Genomic DNA, 25,505 nt, shown 5'->3' with positions numbered 1-25,505 from the left:
AATGAGCATGGAAGTAAAAAAGTCGCTGCATGATAGTAGTTTGATACCAACTTTAACATATGGAGGCAAAGCTTGGACCATGTCGAGAGGACACAAGTCAAGAGTGAGAGCAGTGGAAATGAGTTATTTGAGAGGAGCATGTGAAGTTACATGGAGAGAGAGATTGACAAATGAGGAAGTGATTGTACATTGTGGTGTGGATATGGATGTGATAGAAAGCATTAGGAGAAATACATTGAAGGGTTTGGCCATGTGGAGAGGATGGAGAGCAAGAGACTAACGAGGATAGTGTGTGAGTGAGATGGATGGGGTAAGAGGTAAGGAGACACCAAGGATGAGGTGGATAGATGGAATGGAGAGGTATATGAGGGTGTGTGTGAGCTGGGGGAAGGGCAGCGAAATGGCAAAGGACAGGGGAACATGGAGACAATTTTTTTGTGGCCACCCTTTACGGGATTGAGGCATCTGACTATAGATAGATAGATAGATTAATTCAGAAATGTCTCAAAGTTGAACAGTTGTATGAAAAACCTACAACATTGGCTAATAGAGTTGTTAGATTAGAAGACGCTAGAATGTCACTAGGTGTGAAAGCTCCAGAAATCACCAGGAAACAATGTAAAACCCATCATAGTATTGTTGAAATATAGTATAGCAGAATTTATTTAATATCTCCAAGATTTATACTGCAGTGCATCAAAATTTAGTGCTAGTTAGATCTGAATGTATAGATCTGATGCCAGTGGTGCTAAATTGGGAGCCTTGCCAGGAAACTTTTTTAGGTTATCATCACTCTTTGACCATATCCCCATTTCATTTTTTTGTGTGTACCCCATTAGCCAGTACAGTATATCTCCACAGGGATAGAAATATTTTTTATTGAATTTCTCTTTTGAAAGGGTAAGAAAGAGCTACACAAGTCATTATGTAATTTATTTGGTTATTTATATAGAAAATGGCATGTAAGAACACTGAGGCAACATGGGCAGAGAGGCTAACATCCTCAAACCCCACAACACTAGACAGTGAGTGCTGCAGATAGGACACCCAGCACTCATCACCTAGAACTGGTATATTACATGTTATAAAGGAATGGTATACCAGACTTTGTGTAGGAGTGCTGTATCACATTATAAAAAGATTCAGTATAAAAGGGTGGCATACCCGACGTTGCATAAGGGTCGTGTACTGTATATAAAAAGAGTGGTATATCAGACTGCATGAGTGATGTATATATATAGATAGATAGATATACAGTATATATATACTGTATATATATATATATATATATATATATATATATATATATATATATATATATATATATATACAGTATATAATATCAGACATTATTTAGGAATGCTATACCAAATATTAAATATAGGTTTGATGAGCTGGATATTAAAGCTGTTTATCACCTAAGGGTTTCCCTCAGCTGAGTAAAATTGTTTGGCATTAGTTAGAATTAAGGAGGACAACAGTTCTGCATGGGATAATATACTTGCAGAAAAGATACACAGTAGCAGTGGTACATAATTATCTCTTACACAGGGATGGTAATATGATTTATCACTATATGTGTGATAATGCCTGTACTAGAGATATTATAGAAGAGGTGCAACAAATATACTATAACAATGAAGCTATATATACTAGGGGTATGAGACATAACTATATGGAAGAGCAGTGTACATCACCTCACAACACTTATTGTAATCAGTCTTTTTCAAACAGAGAATTACACAGCTCTATTTGTTAGCTCTGATACTTGATTAGAACTATACAATACATACCATAATTAATCAAAACAGGCCTAAATTAAAAGCTAAGCTTACAATACTCTTTGGCTGAAGCAATGGAGAAGCGCTGAGAGTTAGAGATTTCACAGATAGCTTTCTGTAATAAGGCATTTTTGAGCATACGTTGGTCAGGATGTACAGTGGTTAAGTTATACTCTGGGCAGGATGCAGTCATGATGTGTAGCTGCCAGAATGTTTGATAGTAAAGATGTACTTATTCAGGATGTAGGCAAAATGTACAGTAGTCATAATATGCAGTGGTCAGGATGTACAGTGGTCAGGTACTTTTGGATGTGCATTGACAAGGATGTACAATGGGCATAGTGAACAGTGGTCAGGGTATGCTGTGGTTATGACATCCAGTAGTCACGATGTGGGCAAAGTATGCATTAGTCAGGATGTGCAGCAGTCAGGATGTGCTTTTGTCAGATGCACAGTACTTTGGTCATGATGTACAGTGGTTAGAATGTCCAGTCGTCAGGATATATGGTGGTCAGAATGTACTGCAATCAGGATGTACAGTGGTCAGATCTGCAGTTCTTTGGTCATGATGTACAGTGGTTAGGATGTCCAGTTGTCAGGATATATGGTGGTCAGAATGTACTGCAGTTGGATGTACAGTGGTCAGGAAGTGTACTGGTCAAAATTCATAGCACTAGGTCGTGATGTACTGTAATTGTTGTGTCTGATGATCAGATGTTCTTTGGTCATGATCATAATGTACAGTGATCACAGAAATCATGTTCTGTACAGTGCTCATAATACGTCTTGTCAGAGTAGTCATGTCATGCTGTAATAATGCATTCTAATGGTCACAGTAGTTACCTGCAGAGTATTTTGTACAGTGAGAGTTGTTGAAGTGGAGTGTATTCATAGGATTAATGTATTGTACAATACTTTGCTCTAGGCATGATTATGCTAGACAGTGTAATACAGTGGTATTACTGGACATGTTCAGCAGCTGTAGTTGTGTATAGACATCTCAGTCATCTTGTACAGTAATTACATTAGTAGTTGTGCTGACTAGTGGCCATATCGTGCCGTAGAAAAAGATATATGGCTCATGCTTTATAATGGTCATATACAGTGGTCATGGTGTACTCCCTTCAATAATTGTCATGTAGTTATGTTGTGCGTTGTTCATATTGGTCATGGGGAGCAGTCATGGTGGTGGTGTTATGCAGTTATGATGTACAGAGGCCACAATGGTCATGTTATATAGTGGTCTCAGTAGTAATGTATAATGGTCATATTGGTCATGGTGTACAGTAATCATGTTGTATAATGGTCATGGCAGTCATGCACGATGGTCATAGTAGTCATGTTGTACAATAGTCATAGTGGTCATGTTTTACAGTGGTCATGAGGTACAGTGGTTATAATGGTCATGCACAGTGGTCATGATGTATATTGGTCATGGTGTACAGTGGTCATAATGGTCATGGAATACAGTGGTAATAATGGTCATGATGTACAGTAGTCATGGTGATAATGGTGTACAGAAATCATGGTGTGCAATGGTCATAATTACTGTACAGTGGTCATTGTTGTCATGGCATAGTGGTCATTGCAGTCATGGTGTATAGTAATCATGTTGTATAATGGTCACGGCAGTCATGCACAGGGGTCATAGGAGTCATGTTGTACAATATTCATAGTGGTCATGTTTTAGGGTGGTCATGATGTACAGTGGTTATAATGGTCTTGCACAGTGGTCATGATTTAAATTGGTCATGGTGTACAGTTCTCATAATGGTCAAGGCATAGAGTGGTCATAATGGTCATGATGTATAGTAGTCATGGTGATCATGGTGTACAGTGGTCATAATGACCATGGTGTACAGTGGTCATAGTGGTCATGGTGTACAGTGGTCATCATGGTCATGGTGTACAGTGGCCATCATGGTCATGGTGTACAGTGGTCATGGTGTACAGTGGCCATAGTGGCAATGGTGTACAGTGCTCATATTGGTCATAATTTATAGGTCAAGTTTTCGTGGTGTACAGTGGTCATGGTTTACAGGTCAAGTTGTCGTGATGTATGGTGGTCACAATGATCATAGTTTACAGGTCAAAGTTGTGATGGTGTACAGGGTCATAATGGTCTTGCTGTAGGCTACAGTGGTCCATCCATCCATCCATCATTCAATCCTACATTGCCCCATGTGGAGCGTAGGAGTCCGGGGCTAAGCAGTTGGTCATGTTATGCATTTATACAATGATCTTGGCCTACAGTGGTCATAGTGAATTGGCTACACAGTCATCATAATGATCATGTTGCACTTAATTTTTTCTTTTATTTTCATGCACCTGATTATGGGCACAGGCATTCTATTCCCTGAGACCCAGCATCCCTACTGTGTGCAGCAGATCACAACACACACCATCACATTTCATCACTAGAGTGCTAATACCCATCGTCTATACTGAATACATGCTAGGGATGTCTCTTTCAGGACTGGTATTAGCGGGGTGGTGTTTTTACATGTTGATGGGTCTAATGGATGCTTAGTTGACTGTTTATAATGAAATTCAAATAACCCATACTGTTCCCTGCCACAGTCTGAGATTGAACTTTCATCCTTTTAGATTGCTCAGCAGCCATAATGTATAGTCAGAATGGTTTATATTCTGTACAGTGGTCATGGTATTAGACTGTCTTGCTTCACAGTGGTCTCAAGTCATGGTGCTGTCATGAAAGTGCTCACTGTATGAGTACACTGAAGTAATGGCGTAAAGCAGTGATAATGGTAGTTAAGTACAGTGGTCACAGTAATCATGATGACCAGTAGTTATATGTTATTCTGTATGATGATACAGTGGTCCTGGTGTATAATAGTCAGTGCTCATGTTGTACAGTGGTCATGTTGTACAGTGGTCATAGTTGTCGTGTTGTGCAGTGGTCATGTTGTGTGGTGGTCATAGTGGTCATGTGCAGTGGTCATAGTGGTCATGTTGTACAGTGGTCATGTTGTGCAGTGGTCATATTGTACAGTGATTTTGATGGTCACGTTGAACAGTGGTCATACCGGTCACGCATAATGGTCATGTCAGGTGGTCAGTGGTCATGTTGGTCATGTACTGGAGTCATGGTGGCCATGTACAGTGGTCGTATTGGCCATGGTCAGTAGTCATCTATGGTGGTTATAATGGTCATATACAGTGGTTAGTAGGACTAAACAGTGATCGTATTGATCATGTTCAGTGGTCACAGGTCATGTTCAATAGTGGTCATGTACAGTGGTCATAGTGGTTATATTACACAGTGGTCAAAAGGATCATGTTGTAGAGTGGTTATGTACTTTAATAATGTACTGTATGCTGGTCAGAGTGGTCAAATTCAGTGGTCATAGTGCTCATGCTGTACAGTAGTCATAATCATAAACTTTTCAGATGGTGTTGTAATTATTCTGGGTATAAATCATGTGGGTCATTGTAAGCATAGGTCTTACTTATCATTTTAGTTATGCTGTTCAGATCATGTGGGTATTGTCATATATTACAATGTTTATGTCGTACTTTGGTCATGGTGTACAGTGGATATATAGGTTATTCTGTACAATGGTGTTAGTAGTTTTATAGTGGTCACAGTGATCTTTGAGTATATTAGTATTGTGGTCCTGGTGTATAGAGGTTGGTCCATGCTTAATGATGGCCTATTGGATATAACGGTCAGTGATTATAAGTCATATTGCACAGTGCTCTGTAGTGAATTTGATGTACAGTAGATATAATACCTATTATGGTCAGTGATTGTAACAGTCATGTTTTACAGAAATCATAGTGGCCACAGTGTACAGTCATATTAGTGGTCGGGCAGTTCAGCCGTTAGGCTGTGTTGCACAATTATCATAATGGTGTCCAACAGTCTTTATTGTCATGATGTACAGCTCTTGTAGTAGTCATTATGTCCAGTGATTAATGTGGTCGTGTACAGTGGTACACAGGTCCTGGTGTGCAGGGGTCATAATGCTGTAGTCATGCTGTACACTAATCATGTCATGGTGTACAGGAGTCATAGTGGACATATTTTAAATTTGGTCATGTGTATAGTAGCCATTGTGTACTATGGTCATAGTGCATAATTCATCTTGTACAATGGTCATGATGCATAGTCCTTATAGTGATACTGCTGTACAAAGCTATATTAGTCCAGTGTACAGTGGTCATATTTGTCAAGCTGTACATTGGGCCTAGTGGATAGTGGTGGTCATATAATACAATATTTTGTACATGGCGGCGTAGGTTTACAAAGAGCATGAAATTCATCCCCTGCAGTGGTTATGGTGTTAATAATGTATAATGATCATAAAATCTCTATTTTACAGTAGTCATTCTGCATAATGGCATGTGTTTTTGGAGTTCACTGGTCATACTGTACAATGACATTCCGTACAAAGTCATAATGATCACGTGCAATGTTCATTAGCAGGTGTCTTTTACAGTAAAACAAAATGTATGCTGTACTGGTTTTGATAGCTATTGCCTAGCAGTCATTATGTACAGTCATTACAGTAGGCATATTTCAGTGTTTAAAAGTCATGTATGGTGATAAATATTTACCTGATGTACAGTGGTCTGTCTTGACTTATTTAAATCGCTCATACCCACTATATTGTCGACATGTAAGTCAGAGCATTCGTTGGTCCCTGTGTGTAATGATCTTAGAAGTCATACTTATCAGTGGGTACTTAGTAGTCAGTGTACAGTGGTCATGCTGTTCAGTGGTCATAGTCCAGGCATCTTGGTAAACAGTTATTTTGCGTTTCAGTTGTCTTGCTGTACAGGTGTCGTGGTTTTTCTCTGTTTTGATAATATTTATGCATTTATTACACATTTCTGCTCTCCTTGTACAGTATTCAATTGTTAGGAGGTAAAGTATTTGCTCTTTTCTTATATCTTCCTTCACAGTCATCATGCTATTCATCTGCCTTGGTGTACTGTACTGTCATGCTGCTTAGTTGTCTTAGTATACAGTTACGATGGTCATATGATGGTTATGCAATGCAGTGGTCATGCTGTATAGATATCATGGTACTCATTTGTCATGTTTCTAACTTATCTCAGAGAACAGTGTGTATGGCACTCATGATGGACAGTTGTGCAGGTGTGCAGTGGTAGAGGAGTGTAGATGTCATGACGTATGTAGTCATGGTGTGTGTGGTCATGATACTTGGTTGTCATGATATATTGTCATGGTGGCAAATGGTCATGAGGTACAGATGTTAGGTACAGATGTTGTGGTATTTAATCATCATGGTGTGTAGTTCTGATTACAGTATTATGATCTGCAACTTTATCTTTCCAAGAGTTCCTTTGTGAGCTGAATGAAATTGCATGGTTTCAGCAAGAATAAATTGTTGATTTGTCACTGTAGGGAAAATGTTACTTGTGACTGATTATAATCCTTTCATTCCTATTGGTCCATCATCAGCTTAATGGAATAGACTGAGAGCAGCAGGAAGAAGATTTAAAAAATGTTATTGTTATTGTGGCAATTAGCAATTTTTTCAGAACTCATGCCAGTCAGAAGATACATTGATTAGAAGGCACAGTAGTCAAAACTCATGATTATTTTAAGTTATGTTGTGCAGAAGCCATGGTCTACAGTAAGGATATCCTTAACGTGTTTTGGTATATCAAAGACTGGTTAAATAGAAAGTATAATGTACAGTACTAGGGTTAAGTCATTCCCAAGTTAGTCCATTTAGTAATTGTGATATGTAGAAATCATTGTATTTGCACATCATGGTTTGTAGAAGGGGAAGTTGTGTAGGAAGTCAATGTTCGGAAGTTCAGTGTAGAGGAGTCACATCATTTAGAGGCACTGGTGTAATGAGGCCATATTATTGAGAGGTAGAGTTGTAAAGGGGTCATTTTACTTGGAAGGATGGTGTACAGCTCATGTCACATAGAGATAACGGTACATATAGGTAATGTCATTTAGAGACAGTGGTGCAAAGAGGTCAGGTCCTTTAGAGATAATGGTGCAGATAGATAGTGTCATTTGGAGATAGTGAAGCAAAGAGGTCAGGTCATTTAGAGGTCTTGCCACTTAAAGGTCATTGCATAAGTAATGATGCAAAGAGATCATAACATATAGATATTATGCCATTCATAGGTCATGATGCAAAAAAGCTAATCACATTGAGAGATGGTGTAGAGATCATGTCATCTAGAGATCATAGTGCAGAGAGGTCATGTCATATGTTATAGAGGTTTTTCCAAGGTGGTAATGTATGGAAGTCCGTGTGCTCAGAATTCATATGTGGAAGGGTCACTGTGTATGTTATTATGATAGAAATCATTGTGTACAAAGCAGTTATGCAGAATTTGTTGAAATCAATGGTGCACCGAAATTTCGTTACCAAAGCCGTCATTCAGTGGTAACAGTATTCAGATGCTGTGGTGTAGGCTTATAACTGTCATGATGCTTGTAAATCATACTCAGAAGGAAGTTGTGTTGTACAAAAAAAAAAAAAAAAAAGTACTGTGCATAGATTGGAGATAATGTCATCCAAGAATCATGTTATTCAGAGATCATAAAGAATGCACAGTATTCTAAGTTACTTTGTTCAGAGAGATCATAAAGAAGGTATCGTGTTCTAATTTACTTTGTACAGAAGCCACGATGCACAGAAACAATTTAGTAAATAAGCCTTGTTACTCTGAAGTCAGTATGAAGAGAGGTCTTCTTTTAACCCGTTGTAGGGTAGGGTTTTTCTGAGCTGAAAAAGCTGTCTGGCAGTAGCAGGAATATAACATGTAAGTGATGTCTTGCCATACAAATAGTTAATTAAAATAGTGGGAGTTCCACTCATTTAAAGGATTTGGCATCAAGATGAACATAATAATATAGTGACACCCTTCCCTGCACTGTTAAAAATACATACCCATAAGTAATTGTTATTAGATTTTATGTAACTCAGATGACATGGGTGGCAAGAGTCATGTTATTTGGAAGCTGTGACACAAAAATCATGGTGTACCATGGTATTTATCATGACAAGTCTCGTCATTGTGAGATTTTGATAAGAGTCAAAATTACAGTGCACAAAAATAATGGAACAGAAGTCATAACAAATTTCTGTATTGAAGTACAAAATTAACATTGCACGGAAAGTTATGATCGATGAAGTCATGTAATCTAAAAATCTTGTGTACAGCAGCAGTGGTACAGAAAAACTTTAGTGTTAAAAAAGTTACATGTAAATGAAATCATGTCTTTTAGAAATAACATTGTACAGAAGACAAGCCATTCTTAAACAGCAGTGTAATCAAGTCATTTGTACTAAAATCACAGTGAGAGTCATGTCATAAGTCATGCCTTTAAAAAAAGTGGTGTACAGCACTCATATCACAGGGAAGTCATGTGTGGAAATACACATGCATCACAAGGTGACAGAAATACAATAGTGATGTTCAAGGATCATGTCAATGAAAAGGCTTGGTCTTTAAATTCATGGTACAGTATATAGAAATATTTGTGTACTGAATGCATTATGGACAGATCCTATAATTGGGAGTCAAGTTATTTTCAAATAGTTTCATTAAGCAATTCATGGTGTAGAGAATGAATGGCAGTTAGAAACTTGTTTCATTCATGTATCACATTATTCAAGTGTCACAGTATGCATTACAGTATTCATGTCATTCGTAAGTCATATTGTTCAGAAGTAATTATGTAAAAGAGGTCAAGCAATTTTGGAGTCACTGTGCATGGAGGTCATGTCACTAAAAAGTCATTTTGTGTAAAATACATGTCTTGAAAAGTCATTTGTACAAATTCATATTATCATATCTTTCAGAGGTTGGCTTACTCTTTATGGTATACAGTAGATTGAGTGAAGAATTTCATAGTGGTCATAGTTTACATCATTTGGTACTTGGTAGTACAGGGTACTGTACTCGTGTCCAAAAATCGTGTTTAAAAACATGTGTAATATTCACCATGTAATTAAGAAAAGTTATGTTGTTCAGTAGTCTTGGTGTAGAAAATTCATGTCATTTGATTAATGTATGAAAAGAAGATTAGTGGTAGGTGGGGGCGCTCACCATCCACTCACTCATTTTAGTGCGCTCTTGGGTGTCTGCCCTTTCCTCTCCTCCCTCCTTTTTTTCTTCCATCCTCTTCTGTCTTTCTTTCCTTCATTCTTTCCTCTTCCTTCTGCCTGTGGGTGACTGCAGTGAATGAGAAGCCAAATGGTTTCCTGTACACCAGAAAACCATTTACTATGCTGGGTGGTAACCATATAAACAAATTTTGGCGCCTGGTGGTTTAGTGGGTAATTGAGGCGCTCCAGTCAGATTCAGCCAGTGAAGGTTTATATCCAAGGGGTGGTTGGGGTTTATTGCTAACGTAATGCCACTCAGAGATGAGTGAGGCTGGTCACTCTCATCTTAAATGTCACGACCTACTTGCCTAGCCCTGGGTTCCTACGTTCCTCATGGGGCGACATAGGATTGGATGATGGATGGATGAATGAAAAGAAGATTAAGCATTCAGAGTTAAAGGCATACAAATTTTTTCTTTTTAAAATACATGAGACAGGAGTAAAATTGTGTGAAAGGCCTGTTGTATGAAGTCATGTCATCAAGAAATTTTGCTTAAAAGTCATTCCCAAAAGTTTTTGTTCAGGGCATACAGTTTAAAGTCATGTTTTTCAAGCCATGCCATTCATCATGTTCAAATCATGTCATTCAAAAGTTGCATAAAATTATATTGATCAAGTTATACTGGTATAAAGTCCTGTTGATTAAGCCAGAATGTTAAGTTGTTCAGGTCATATACAGTCATGTTAAAGTCATACAATGCAACGTTTGGTACTCTCATAGTCATGTTATGCAATAGTCATTGCAAATCTTATAAGTCATGTTCAAAAGTTTGTGACATCATGTTCAGTGGTCACATTGTCTTTTTATAAATGTCAGATAGTCATGATGTTCAGAAGTCATATAGAGTCATGTTCAGAAGCCATGGGAAGTGAAGTCATACAGCCATCATCATGTCATTCAAAAGTCATGTTTGATGTCATGTTCAGAGGTCATAAATACAAAATTTTAAACCATATTGTTCAGTTTATATAATGTTTTAAATTCACACAGCTGTATAGGTCAGAAGTCATCATTCAGATGTCACTGTGTCATGTTCAAAAGTCATGTCAGTCAAATCAGATTATCAAGTTCAAAAGACATTACTGTTGCTATAAGGTAATATAATTCAAAGTGCATATTGTCATATCATTGAGAATTTTCAGTAATCATATAAAGTATTGTCAGTCAAGTCATATTAAGTCATGTTCAAGTCACCTTGTCATGCCAAGTCATGTCCTTCAAAATCACGTTATTCTAGTCTTGTATGTAAATCGTAGTATTCATTGGTCATATTATTTAAATCAAGCAACGATTAAGGCATTTTTTTCAAAGGTGATGTTCTTCAAAAGTTGTGTTGTTCAATTCATGCCACTGTGGTTACATTGTTCAAAGGTCCTGTTGTTCTCGCTCTTAAATACTGAATATCATTCAAGCCATATTGGCCTTAGTCATTGGGTCATATTGACCAAGTTGTGTTCAAGTCAAAAGTTATGTTGTTAAATGTTTGATAGTCTCATTGTTCAGAAGACCCATGAAATTATGTTCAGAACATCTGAAGTCATGTTCAGACTCATATATTTCATATGATCCAAATCTGCTGTTCAGAAGTAATGAAATCATGTTTAGAATGTCAGTCATATTTAAAATCATACAAAGTTATGTTGTTCAGATAGCATATAAAGTATTGTCAGTCAAGTCATATTAAGTCATGTTCAAGTCACCTTGTCATGCCAAGTCATGTCCTTCAAAATCACGTTATTCTAGTCTTGTATGTAAATCGTAGTATTCATTGGTCATATTATTTAAATCAAGCAACGATTAAGGCATTTTTTTCAAAGGTGATGTTCTTCAAAAGTTGTGTTGTTCAATTCATGCCACTGTGGTTACATTGTTCAAAGGTCCTCTTGTTCTCGCTCTTAAATACTGAATATCATTCAAGCCATATTGGCCTTAGTCATTGGGTCATATTGACCAAGTTGTGTTCAAGTCAAAAGTTATGTTGTTAAATGTTTGATAGTCTCATTGTTCAGAAGACCCATGAAATTATGTTCAGAACATCTGAAGTCATGTTCAGACTCATATATTTCATATGATCCAAATCTGCTGTTCAGAAGTAATGAAATCATGTTTAGAATGTCAGTCATATTTAAAATCAAACAAAGTTATGTTGTTCAGATATATAGTATGTTGTTCATTTCATGGAGTTCAGAAGTTATATGAAATTATGTTCATGCCATGTAGTTCAAAAGTCATAGTCATGTTCTTCAATTCTTGTACTGTCTGTAGGCTGGTTATTAATCATGTTGTTAAAGTCATTGTTCAGTCTGGGAGTTCAGGTCATGATGAACACTCTTATTCAAATTTTAGTGGTCATTGGTCATATTGTTTATTAAATTTTATTGTTTCAAGTTATGTCATTCAAATCATATTGCTCAAGAATCATATTCAGAATTCATGTTCCTCAGTGAACCCCATTAACTTTGCTCAGAGATCATAGTTTACAAGTCAGATTACTTAGAAGTTATCATTCCTTCTTTCCTTCCTTCCCTATTACAGTACAGTAATGTACTTTCCTTTTTTCCATCTGTCCATCTTCCTTCTTTCCTTATTTTTTTTCCTTTCTTCCTTCCAACTTTGTATCACTCTCTTGTATCTTTTCTTTTTCATTGTTGGAGTCCTGTGGCAGATGTCATGTTTAGATCATGTAAACTCATATTGATTAAGCTAATTAAGTCAAGTTCAGGTCTTTTGCAGGCATGTTCAAAAGTCATTGTCATATCTGAAAGTTGAAAAGTCATATAAATTCATATTCTAAAGTCACTTAGGTCCTGCTTGAACTTATAGTCATGTAGTTTAAAAAAAAAAAAAAAAAGTTTCTCAAATTATCGTTCAAGTTGCGAATGCTATATGAAAGACACGTGACTCAAATAAATCATCATGCTTCAAATTCATATAAAGACATGTTGTTGAAGGCCTGTAAAATCTTGCTGTTTATGTCTTTAAAGTTAAGATGAAACATCATAAATCATGTACATTGTTGAAGTCATATAAATGCATGTTGTTCAAAAGTCGTATAAAGCCAATAATTCATGTTCGTGTTCATTCATGGTCAAAAGTCAGTTATATTGAAAATTCATGTCATTCAAAAGTAATGTCATCTTCAAAAGTCTTGTTATTCAAAAGTAATATCATGTTCAAAAGTCAGGGAATTTAAGTTAAATAAAATCACTTTCATATGTCAAATAAAGTACAGGTTATGTTATCCAAATAATAGTCATAGTCAGATCATTAGTCATATTGCTTGTCATGGCACTCATGTCAAAGTCATAGCATTCAGGAGTCTTATAGCTGTGTCATTTAAAAGACAGATTTTTGTTGTTCAAAGGTCATTATAGTCATAGGCTTTTACTCATGTTGTCATTCAAGTCACATCATTCAGAGGATATGTTCAAGTCCTGTTAGGAAGTCATTTCATTCATGTTACACTGTTCAGTGATAATATTGTTCAAAAGCAATTGTTCACAGGTACTGTGTGTGTGTGTATTTACCTATTTGTAGTATACAGGAATTGAGCAATGCTTGTGTTGTCCTGTCTCCATATCCACATTTATGTAGTCTGCTTTTACACACATGAATGTTTTTCTCCTGTACCACCTGTTCGTCTAAGTCGTTCCAAATATTTATGTATTTACCTAATATATCTAATTATGATATACACGAAATGTGCTGTGCTCGTGGGTTCCCGTCGCTGTTTCGCAGTAAGTCAAATTTAGCTTTAAGCTCATTTAAGTTTTTAGACTGGACGATCTCTTTGTCCAGGCTATTCCATAAGTCTACAATATACTTCCGCAAGGAAAGCTATATTTCTTGATATCCTTCAAGCAGCTTGACTTTTTCAATTTCATTCCGTGTCCTCTTGTTGTGCTTTTATCCCATACAAACAGATCTTCTCGGTCAATTTTATCTACTCCTATCATGGGCCTAAACACTGCAATCATGTCTCCCCTCTTTCTCCTTTCCTCTAAGGAAGGCAAATCCAGCTTTTCCAGCCTCTCTCTGTATGACAGATCTGCCAGACTGGGGACCATCTTGGTTGCAGTTCTTTGTATTCTCTCAGTCTTGTTTATATCTTTCTTTCTGTGTGGGGACCACTCTACCGCTGCATATTCTAACCTGGGGCGGATCATGGCCATTATCAATTTTTTCATCATCTCCTCATCCATATAATGAAATGCTACTCTTATGTTAGTCAAGAGTTTATATGTCTCTCTAACTATCTTCTTAATGTGTTTTTCAGGTGACAAACTATCTTGGACCAGCACTCCCAAATCTTTCTCTTCTCTCATTTTTGTGCTTAATTCATTACCCAACAAATAATTCAGTGATGGCCTCCTGGTACTTTTACCCATTTCCAACATTTTACATTTCTTTACATTAAATTTCATTTCCCATGTTCGGCTCCAATCATGTATCCTATCCAGATCCTCTGCACCCAACTGTTGTCCCCCATTCTCTCCACAAGTCAAAATCATCTCAATCTACCTCCCCTCATCACAACACCAATACACTCCAGGCCAGTTCTTCCACTTAAATCTTCCATTGTATATCATCTCATCCATATAATGAAATGCTACTCTTATGTTAGTCAAGAGTTTATATGTCTCTCTAACTATCTTCTTAATGTGTTTTTCAGGTGACAAACTATCTTGGACCAGCACTCCCAAATCTTTCTCTTCTCTCATTTTTGTGCTTAATTCATTACCCAACAAATAATTCAGTGATGGCCTCCTGGTACTTTTACCCATTTCCAACATTTTACATTTCTTTACATTAAATTTCATTTCCCATGTTCGGCTCCAATCATGTATCCTATCCAGATCCTCCTGCAGCATTTTACAATCTTCCTCAACCTCTGCCTTCCTCAAGATCTTTACATCATCAGCAAACAGACTTGCATAACTGTTCAGTCCATCTATCATATCATTTACTTAAATCAGGAACATTACTGGCTCCAACACCGAGCCCTGAGGGACTCCACTTGGTACTTCCCTCCATCCAGACATCCTATCCTTTATTACCGTCCTCTTTTGTCTCTCTCTCAAAAAGTCTCTCATCCATTCCAGGAGTTTCCCCTTCAGTCCTCCTATATATTCTAGTTTCCACATTAGTCTCCTATGAGGTACCTTGTCAAAGGCCTTCTCTAAGTCTAAGTACACACAATCCACCCAACCATCTCTCTCCTGTACCATGTCAATCGCTCTTGAGTAAAAGCTCAACAAGTTGGAAACACATGACCTTCCACTTCTAAATCCAAACTGACATTCAGCCAAAATATTCATCTCTTCTAGATACTTTGTCCATCTGTCTTTCAGGATTCTCTCACACAATTTTGCAACCATGCTGGTTAGAGACACTGGTCTATAATTCAGGGGTTCTTCCCTGTTTCCTCCCTTATAAATTGGTACCACATTTGCCCTCTTCCATTCTTGTGGCATTTTCTCCTCTTCCAGAGAGCACACAATTAAACTGTGAATCTTATCCACCAGTCGTTTTCTGTGTGTGTGTGTGTGTGTGTGTGTGTGTGTAATTCACCGGGTCGGTCAGGATCACTTGATGGTCGTGATGGTCAGCTTTTACCCTCCCGGAAGGGAGCTGAGAGCTCATATAGTCCGATCTAAGGGCAAGGCTGTGACCTTCACACACGCACACACCTGTCCCCTTGCTCAAGGGGGACAGTAACCACCCACTTCGTCAGTGAAACTTTTCGCAACCTGAGCGAGGCGCGAACTTCCGTCCACCAGTTGGCAAGCGGGAACGTTACCACTGCACCAGCGAGCGGTGTATGTGTGTGTGCGCGTGCGTGTGTGTGTGTGTGTTGTGTGATATAATTAAGAAGGTGAAGTTATTCAAGTCATATTGTTCATAATCACAAAAATTCATTCTGATCATGTCATCCAAAGGATTGTTGTTCATGTCATATACAGTCATGTATGAAAGACAATGTTGTGGGCAAGACATGTAAGTCAAATTCAAAGTCCTGTAATATATATATATATATATATATATATATATATATATATAGTTTTATTACTGGTATTCAGAAATCATATTAAAGTATTTCAGAAGTTATATAATGAGTCAGCATAGTATCAGTCATATTAATAAGTAATGTTCTCTTCTATTCTTGTTCAAAAGCCACATAACCATTTTCAGAAGTGATAGAAAATGTACAGAAATGACAGTGATTAGGTAGATGTGCAGTGCAATTCTGAATGTGAGGCCTGGGGGGGCTAGATATACAATGGAAGATTTAAGTGGAAGAATTGGCCTGGAGTGTATTGGTGTTGTGATGAGGGGAGGTAGATTGAGATGATTTTGACTTGTGGAGAGAATGGGGGACAACAGTTGGGTGCAGAGTGTGAAAAGTTTTAATGTTGAGGGTAGGGTAGCAAGAGGCACACTGAAAAAGACAAGGTCATAGAGTGTGGCCTCAGGGATAAGGGACTGAATAGGAAGGCTACCAGGGATCGAGCAACATGGAGAGCTACCATTAGGTGACCAGGGCCGATGCATGCAAACATGTTGGAACCTTCATAAACGAAATGAAACCACATTAACCCATTAGCCCCCAGGGTTCCTGTGTGATTGATTCTGCCAGAAGGGTTGTAGGTGTACTGCCCTCCGCCTATTGGCTCATAGTCGTGAAGCTCATAGGTCCCTACCCCAGGGTTCCTTTCCTTATTAACTTTTGAAAAACCCCAGTTCCGTAATAACTGAGGACACTGGATGCAAATGGGTTAAATCATATCACTCAAAAGTCATAGTCATGGTATCAAGTCATATACTATAGTCTTGAGAAGTCATATAGTCATGTTCAAAAGTATTATATATATATTTTTTTTCAGTCAAATATAAGGTCAATTAGTGCAACATATTTTTAAATATACAGTAAAACCTTAATATAACTGACTTCAGTAGACCAGAATTCACTTTTATCGGAATCGAGGAGCTACCGGACAAAAATCTCACGTATCAGAAAAAGTCCAATAAAGCCAGAAGCATTCTGAACTGCCTGACCACTTCAGCTATGTTCACCACCATAAGGTAAATACAAGACATGTTTATCAGTGTACAGTACAGTATTATTGTATATATTATACCATTTGATTATTGTAATGAATGTATAATACAGTACAGTACTGCAATGGTAGTGAAAACAGTTTAAAAACCATTGGTGCAATTTGGACTAATGTCCAATATATTGGAAGAAGTCCAGGTTAACGGGGGATGTCCGGATGCTGCTTTTATTGGAATTTTGCTGTTTTCGGAATGGCTTGGGCCCCAGTTTGTCTGTTATAGTGAGGTTGCACTGTACACTCAACCTCCTGCTATCACGCGTTCAGCCATCACGCTTATCTGCTATCATGCACACATCAAATGCACAACCATACATGCTATCACGCGTCGAGTTTGAAGACAGGCTAAGGGAAACTTATTCACACAGCACTTCATACGAGGTTTGCAGAGGATACGATGGTTAATCGGAACGGTAACTTGGTAAAATTCCCGATTATAGCACGGGCATTTGGAATGCAGATTCCTGCTGAGGACACAACGGGCAAAACAGTGACCAAAACCCATTCGGCTCGAAAGAATATATCGTACTACAGCATTGAAATTTAGCCTAACGCTGAATACTTATTAATATTGTATTTTAGAATAAATATCAATCGTTTTGAAACCCTTATAAAGAGTTAATATTTCTTATGCCGAAAAAACTGTGATGTCAATAAAGTAATCACGTGTTTACAACTGAGACGGGGCTCTGACAACAGTGTGAGGAACGTGTGTGATAGTGTCCAAGTTTTGTTCCACTTAAATGTTCCTCAGCCATTCCTGATATAAGGTACCATGTGATACCCCCTTTAGCTGTGGACACAAAAGAAATGAAGACAGGCAAAGAGATTTGGCGGCAACTAAGCCACTCCCAAGCCTCGGAACCCATCAAACCACCCAAGCTGTAATCCTTATAGAAGTTTGATGACCTTTTATGTTGTTTATTTATTCATTATACTGTTATTATTAATATAATAATGCTTTATTTCATGTTAGAGGAGAGATTGGCAGGAAATCATAGGCATAAAGTGGTTAAAAGTTAGAAAAATGGGCCACCGAAAAACCAATTAGAAATTTTCCCATTGATTGTTCAGTTCAACTATCATGCATTCAGCTATCACGCGCGTTTCCTGTGACCAATTAGGCGCGATAGCAGGGGGTTGAGTGTATTTTAATTATTCCGACAGCATATACAAGACATTTCATTCCAAGAGGCCCTGCAGTCCTACATGCAACACCTGATAATGTTCAAAAGTCTTATGAAACAGTGTTCAAAACTCATATAGCCAGGTCATTCAAAAGTCATATAAGGTCATGTTAAATCGTGTAATTAAAAAACCATGGTCATGTTCAAAATTCGTAGTCATGTTGCTCAAGTCATGCCATTCAAGTAAAAGTTGTGCCATTCAAGCCATGACATTTGAAAATCAAATTACCAGTAAGTTAGGTTGTTCATGTATTATAAAGTCATGCTCTTCAAGTCATATAAAGTCAGGCCATTAAAAAGTCACATACAGTAGTTATAAAATTTAAGTCATGTAATTTAAATCATAGTCACTTCATAAGCCATAGTTTTATGTCATTTAAGTTATGCCAATTAAGTCACAGATAGGCCTGTTTAAAAGACATTTTGTCATCTCATTCAGTTGATGTAAACTGAAATTTGAATATTCATGTAATTCATGCAGTTCAGTGTCATTCAAACTGTGTTCAGAAGTCACAGTCATGTTCAAAAGTCGTCGTGACATTCATATCATGCAGGCAAGCCAATCAAAATAATTTAAAGACAGTCTTTTCAAGACATACTGTCACATAAGTCATCATTTATGTCAGGTTCATGTGATTCAAAAGTCGTACTTATATCACTCAAAAGTACTGTATTGTATTGTTGTATAAGTCATAAAATCTCTTTTTTCAAGTCATGTCATTGGACTCATACTGTTTTATTATCATATTATTCAGAATTAGTTATGGTATGTTTGTCATGTTATTCACCTCACACTGTGCAATGGTTTAGTTCAAAAGGTGAGTCATATTATCCTAAAATAATATTGATAATAGGTCATTTAAGGTCATAGTGATCAAGATGAATACTGCTATGTTGTCCAGCATCATGAAGTTGTGTTCAGGTCAAATAAAATTTTATCATTCAAAGTTATGTCACTCAAAGACAATGATGTTATGTTGTTCAACTAATACAGTACAGTCATGCCATTCAAAAGTCATATATTCATGTTGTTCAGTGTTACATTTGCATTTTTTGTTTGTCTTAGTTTTGGATTTTTTTTTTTTTTTTTTTTTTTTTTTTTTTTTGAACTGGCATAGACTAGGCAGTCCAATTCCTGAGACTCAGCAGTCCTCCTTTGTGTGCCACACCTTCTCATATAGTTCAGAAGCCATGTTCAAAAGTCATATAGCAAAGTCATTCAAGTCATACAGTCATGTTGAAGTCATACCATTCAGAAGTCACAGTCATGTTCAAAATTAGTATACAAGTAGTCATGTTCTAAAGTCATATTCTGTACTGTAGTATACTGTAGTCATGTTATTTAAGTCAGTCATGCTGTTCTAAAGTAATATTATTTATAGTCATATATCAATTTTTTTTTTTTTCTTGATGAAATAGACTGGATAGTCTGCTCCATGAGGTTCTAGTCCACTTACACACAGCATATAACTCATGTTTCGTGAAAGGCATATTCAGAAGTCACCAAAGGCATGTTGTTTGAGTCATTTTGCCAAGTCTTTTGAATGTCATGTATATCCATGTTGTTCATTATTCAATAGTCATAGTCATGTTTTTCAAAATCCTTATTAGCCATCTGTTTCAAGCCATATAATGTCATGTTGCTAAAAGTCATAGTCATGCTCATAAGTCATAGTGATTTTTAGGTCTTATAAAGTCATGTTAAGAAGTCATATAGTCATCTTCAAATGCTGAAGTCATGTTCAGTTGTAAGTTAAAATCATGTTGTTCAAGATTCATGAAGCCTTGTTATTCAGAAGTCTTGTAGTTAAAGTCATATATAGACATTCTGTTAAAACTATATTGTTTGTCATGTTCTAGGGTATTACTGTATTTTCAAAAACTTTATTGTTCAGATTATGTTGTGGTACCTATTGTTTCTTAGTGATGTCAAAGTCATGTTGTTCAAAAGTCATATAAGTTACTTGTTCAGAAGTCACATTGTTCAGAAATCATGTTATTCACATAATGTTTCGGTCATTTCACTAATGTCATGTCATTCAGATCATATTCATAAGTTGTAAAGTTGTCTAAAAAGTCACATGACGTGTTCTCCAAGTCATAAAGTCGTCATTCAGAAGCTATGTGGTCACCATTTAAGTCATGTTGTTAAACGGTGATATATTCACGCTGTTCAAAAGTCATGTACAGTAGTCATGCAGATCTAAAGTTATAGTCATTTAAATTTCACCTATGCTCATGCTCCTCCAGTCATTTTATCATGTTTTTCAAGTTTGTAAAGCCATGTGATTCAGAAGTCACATGAAGTCACATTGTTTAAGTCGTATAGTTATGTCATATGGAAATTGTGTCATTTCACTGAAAGCCATACCATTTAAGTTATATTGTCCTAAAGTAACGTAAGGTGATGTTATTCATCATGTTATTCAAAAGTCATATGAAGTCAGGTCACGTAAGTTGCAATGTAATTTTGTTTGTACCATATAAGGCATGTTGTTTAAGTCATATTCAGTCTTTCAGAAGTAATTTAAAATCATGTAAATCAAAAGGTATAGTCATTTTGTTCATAAGTCATAATGTCATGCAGTTTAAGTCACATGAATTTGTTAATATAGTTGTTCAAAAGTATGTAAATCATTTATTTCTTTATACTGTATTGTCAAAGTCATATAGAATAACAAAGTTATAAAGTCGTGTCATTCAAGGCACAAAATCATGATCTTCAGAAGTCTTTTAAAGGTATGCCCATTCAGAAGAAGCTAGTCACGTTATTCAGCTCCTAGTTATGTTATTCAAGAGTCGTTGTTTAAAGGTAATAATGCTCAAAAGTCAGACTGTATTGTTTAAGTCTTGCTCACAAATCTTGTCATTTGTCATGCCAGAGTCATGTAATTAAAAAAACATATTGTTTATAAGTCACAAACTCATGTTGATTGTCATAAAAAGTCATGTTGTTATAGTCATGTGTAGTCATGTTGTTTAAGTCATAGTAAGTCTTGCCGTTCAAGTTGTTTCATTAACGTCATTAAGTCTTGTTCAGAATTCATATCTCCATATTCGAGGTATGTAAAGTCATGCTACTCCAGTCAAAAAGTTACACTATTTAGGTCACTAAGTAGTGTTGTTTGTCATGTCCTATTATTTCAGGTCATACTGTTCAGATCATAATTATGCCATTTAAGTCATGATGACCAAGACTTATAGCCTTACATTGTTCAAGTTGTGACAGGTCATAAGCATGCCATTTAAGTCATGTTGACTAAGTCTTATTGCAATATGTTGTTCAGGTGATGTATATCATATTTACTCATGTTCAGAAGTCATATAATCATGTTCAGAATTCATAATGATGTTCAAGTCATATGGTAAAGGCAAGTTGCTCAAAAGTCGTATAAAGTACAGTATATTGTTCAAAATTCAAATAGTCGTGTTGACACATGCAAGCATGTTGGAGTCTTTACAAACAATAGAGATGTCGAAAGTTAAATGAAGTCATATTGTTCTCTATATTAAGTTTATATATATATATATATATATATATATATATATATATATATATATATAGTCATTACTCATTTTGCGATGAGGTTACGTCAGGTCATACCTTATCGTATACCGATTTTATCGTAAATCGGGAGAATGAAACCTATTTTAAAAGGAGGGGTTACGTCAACTCAACTTCCCAATGTCACCTAACCAAGACTGAACCATAAATGACAACCCACCTTCATTCCTTCCTGTGTTGGTCCAAGTCTTCCCCCCCAAGGCTGTGGGACAGCCTGTGCTTACAGGCACTAGTGGTCAGCCTCTGAGTCAGACAGGAGCAGTTTAGGGGGAGGGGAATCTGGCCCATACCTGCACCAACCTTAGCACTGGGGCCTACACTGGCACTGACCTTATGGGCACACAAATCCACAGTACTGTAGTACAATGTTTGGCTGAGTGGTGACGATAACAGGGGGGCACACATGAACAAGTTGAAAAGTCAGGGCTCTGAAGGGGTGGCGGGACATAAACCATAACAATGCCTGCACGCCGGGGCCGCCATCTTGCCTAAGACAAGCGACGGTCACCTTACGTGTACCTGGCGCCTTCCGATGGCAAAATCGTTATAGTGGGAAATTTATTGTAAATCGAATTTTGGGGTGGAACTTTTCTATTATCGTTGTAGCGAATTATCGTAAACTGAATCATCGTAAAACGAGTAATGACTGTATATACAGGCATACTCTGGTTTAACGATCTAATTGGTTAGGTGAAACCCCATTGTTAGGTGGGGTTTTGTATATCGGGGTACTTTTAACCTGTATTTCAATGTGGACTGTTTACCAGCCTTGGGTTTCCCCCGAAACCAAGTCCAGAACCTACCCAGATGAGCCCAAAAACAGGTTTAAAGGCAATTTATATGGCCTAACAGCTGTAAAGAAGCTAACCTAAGCCTGTCTATCTCTCTATCTATCTATTGCCAGACGCCTTAATCCTATAAGGGGTGGCCAAAAACAAATCGCCTCCATGTCGCCCTGTCCACCGCCATTTCACTGTCCTGCTCCCAATGCACACACACCCTCTATCATATACCTCTCCACTCCATCCTTCCATCTCATCCTTGGCTGCCCCCACCCTGTCCCCTCCTCCACCTCACTCACATACACTCTCCTCATTAGTCTCTCACCCTCCATCCTCTCCACATGGCCAAACCACCTCAGTGAGTTCCTCCTAATGCTTCCTATCACATCCACATCACAATGCTCCTTTATATCCTCATTTGTCAGCCTGTCTCTCCATGTGACTCCACAGGCTCCTCTTAAATAACTCATTTCCACTGCTTTCACTCTTGACTTGTGTCCTTCCAACAACGTCCAAGCTTCACTTCCATACGTTAGAGTTGGTATCACAATACTGTAATGCAGTAACTTTTTTTACTTCCATGCTCACTTCCCTGTTTCTTATCACTGCATTCAAGGAACCAGCAACCTTTCTTCCTTGTTGTACCCTTTCAAGCACTTCACCCTCCAAACTTCCATCCTTACTCATCACACTACCCAAGTACTTAAACGTACTCACATTTTCCATCTTCTCACCATCCAACCTCACTGTACATTCACTGGCTTCACCTCTCTCAAAGACCATCACTTTACTCTTCCCTACATTCACCTTTAGATTCTGTTTCTTTCACACTCTCCCAAACTCATCCACCAATCCTTGCAGCTCCCCCTCGTCTTCACTTAACAACACAGTATTATCTGCAAACAACAGTACAGGGAGTTTCCAAACACTGCCCTCTCTCACTAGGGCCACTCCAACATCCACTGCCCTATCTTGTATCTCTTTTATTACCCCATCCATGTACAGATTGAACAGCCATGGAGACATGACACATCCCTGTTTCAACCCAACCTTCAAAGAGAAAAATTCACTCAATTCATCATCCACATGCACTGCAGCCTTAGCACCATCATACATACTTCTCACAGCATTCAACAACTTCCCATCTACTCCATATATTCTTAATACTTTCCACAATCCTTGTCTATCCACCCTGTCATATGCTTTCTCCAAATCCACGAAGGCTGCATACAACTTTTTTCCCTTCTCTAGACACTTTTCCACTAAAGATCTAAGAATGAATATCTGTTATTTCCCTAACTCTGTCAATAAGTGTCCTACCATACACTTTTCCTATTACACTAAGAAGACAAATGCCCCTATGATTACCACACACTTCTTTTACCCCTTTTCCTTTGTACATGGGAATAAGTATACCTGACTAAAGGTCTAAGAATGAATATCTGATCTACACAACCTCTTCCCTTCCTAAAGCCTCCCTGTTCTTCTCCAACTAATTCCTCTGTTAGAAGTCCTATTTTTCGGCATCTATGGGACCAGGCAAGTGCTGAAATATCAAAATTGCCGAATTATCAAAAACCCTACCCACTCAGTACCTTATATGTTTCGGTGAACATTATCATCACTACTCATATCATTACAAATGTGTTTGGAGAGAGTACTGTATACTGTTTGATACTGTACAATACTGTAATGAATACAGTACTATACATGAATATGCAAAATAAAGAAATTAGTGAACATACTGTATATAAATGTAATGATACAGTAGGCCTACAAGTTCACATGCACTTACCTAAACTTATAGTAGGTTCCTTATTTACATATGTACAATAGAAGGGGTTGATTGGAGTCTGCTACTGTTGGAAGAAGTCTCCAGCAGTAGAGGGGAAGAAAAAGATCGGAAAATCTGCCGAACGATCAGAGATTTTCGTAAATGGGACTATTTCTCAAAACTGCCGAAATGTCAGATTTGCCGGGGAATTGGATGCCGAAGAATTGGACTTTTACTGTACTATCTCTCCTCCATGCTTCAGCATTTCACCACACTCTCCATCAATTCCTGGGGCTTTCCCCAATTTGACTTTCTTCATTGCTTCCACAACTTCTATCCTACTGATTTTTTCCTGTCTTCTCACCTCCCTCCTTCTCCCAGCCATTCCCCAAGCACTTATACTCACATTTCTTCCATTCTCTATGTTCAACAATTCCTTAAAGTGTTCTCTCCATCTGCTCACTTTTTCTCCCTTCTCCACTAGTAATCTACCATTTTTATCTTTCACTCCCCTGCTAACTTCACTGCCACCCTGTCTTACTCTCATCACCTCATTCCAGAACATTTTCTTACAGTTCCTCCACTTTACACTCAAATTCCTTCCAAATTCCTCATCCACTCTCTTCTTACTCTCTCTTACTAATCTTTTCACCTCTCTCTTCCTTTCTACATATAACTCTCTCTTCCGCCTCTCAACTTCTTCCACGCTCCTATTTCTTATCCATTCATTGTATGCTTTCTTCTTTTGTGCCACAGCCTGTCTCACCTCTTCATTCCACCATGCTGTTCTTTGCACCCCCTTCCATCTTCTCTTCACCCCACACACTACATCACATGCTGCACATATTTCTTCCGTGAACATCTTGCACACACCTTCCACGTCCCCCATCTGCTTCAATTCATATTTGCCCAATAGTTCCTCCACTTCTCTCTTATATGCTGCCTTTTTCTCATCCTCTTGTAACCTTTCCACCCTCTTTGCAACTACTCCTTCCTCCCATCCTTCCCTTCTTCTATTTCTCCATCTTACTTGGATCTTGAGTCTGGCGACCATGAAGTAGTGGTCAGAAAGTCCACTTCCCCAGCCTTTATAAGCTCTTGCATTCATTACACACCTTCGCATCCTTTCATCCACAGGCACATAATTAATCATTGCTTTCCTTTCATT

At 37.6% G+C, this 25,505-nt stretch overlaps 1 protein-coding gene across 2 annotated transcripts in view; it reads right to left on the bottom strand.

Annotated features, from left to right (window-relative positions):
* The window catches only part of LOC145412783 (alpha-crystallin B chain-like), a 101,856-nt gene that overhangs the window by 53,249 nt on the left and 23,102 nt on the right, over positions 1-25,505 (bottom strand). Inside the window, exon 7 of one of the 2 annotated variants that reach the window (XR_013899643.1) lies at positions 12,034-12,672. The exons of the other annotated variant lie outside the window; for it this stretch is intronic. The gene's annotated coding sequence lies outside the window, so the exon portion shown is untranslated. Of the gene's footprint in view, positions 1-12,033; positions 12,673-25,505 lie in introns of those variants that run through there. 2 annotated transcript variants of the gene reach the window in all.

Source organism: Coenobita brevimanus, chromosome 94 (assembly GCF_032717465.1).
Source record: "Coenobita brevimanus isolate Jiangsu-jjx chromosome 94, ASM3271746v2, whole genome shotgun sequence".
NCBI classification, from domain to species: domain Eukaryota; kingdom Metazoa; phylum Arthropoda; class Malacostraca; order Decapoda; family Coenobitidae; genus Coenobita; species Coenobita brevimanus.
Note: the sequence above shows the minus strand (reverse complement) of the source record. Positions and strands in the feature narration are given on the sequence as shown.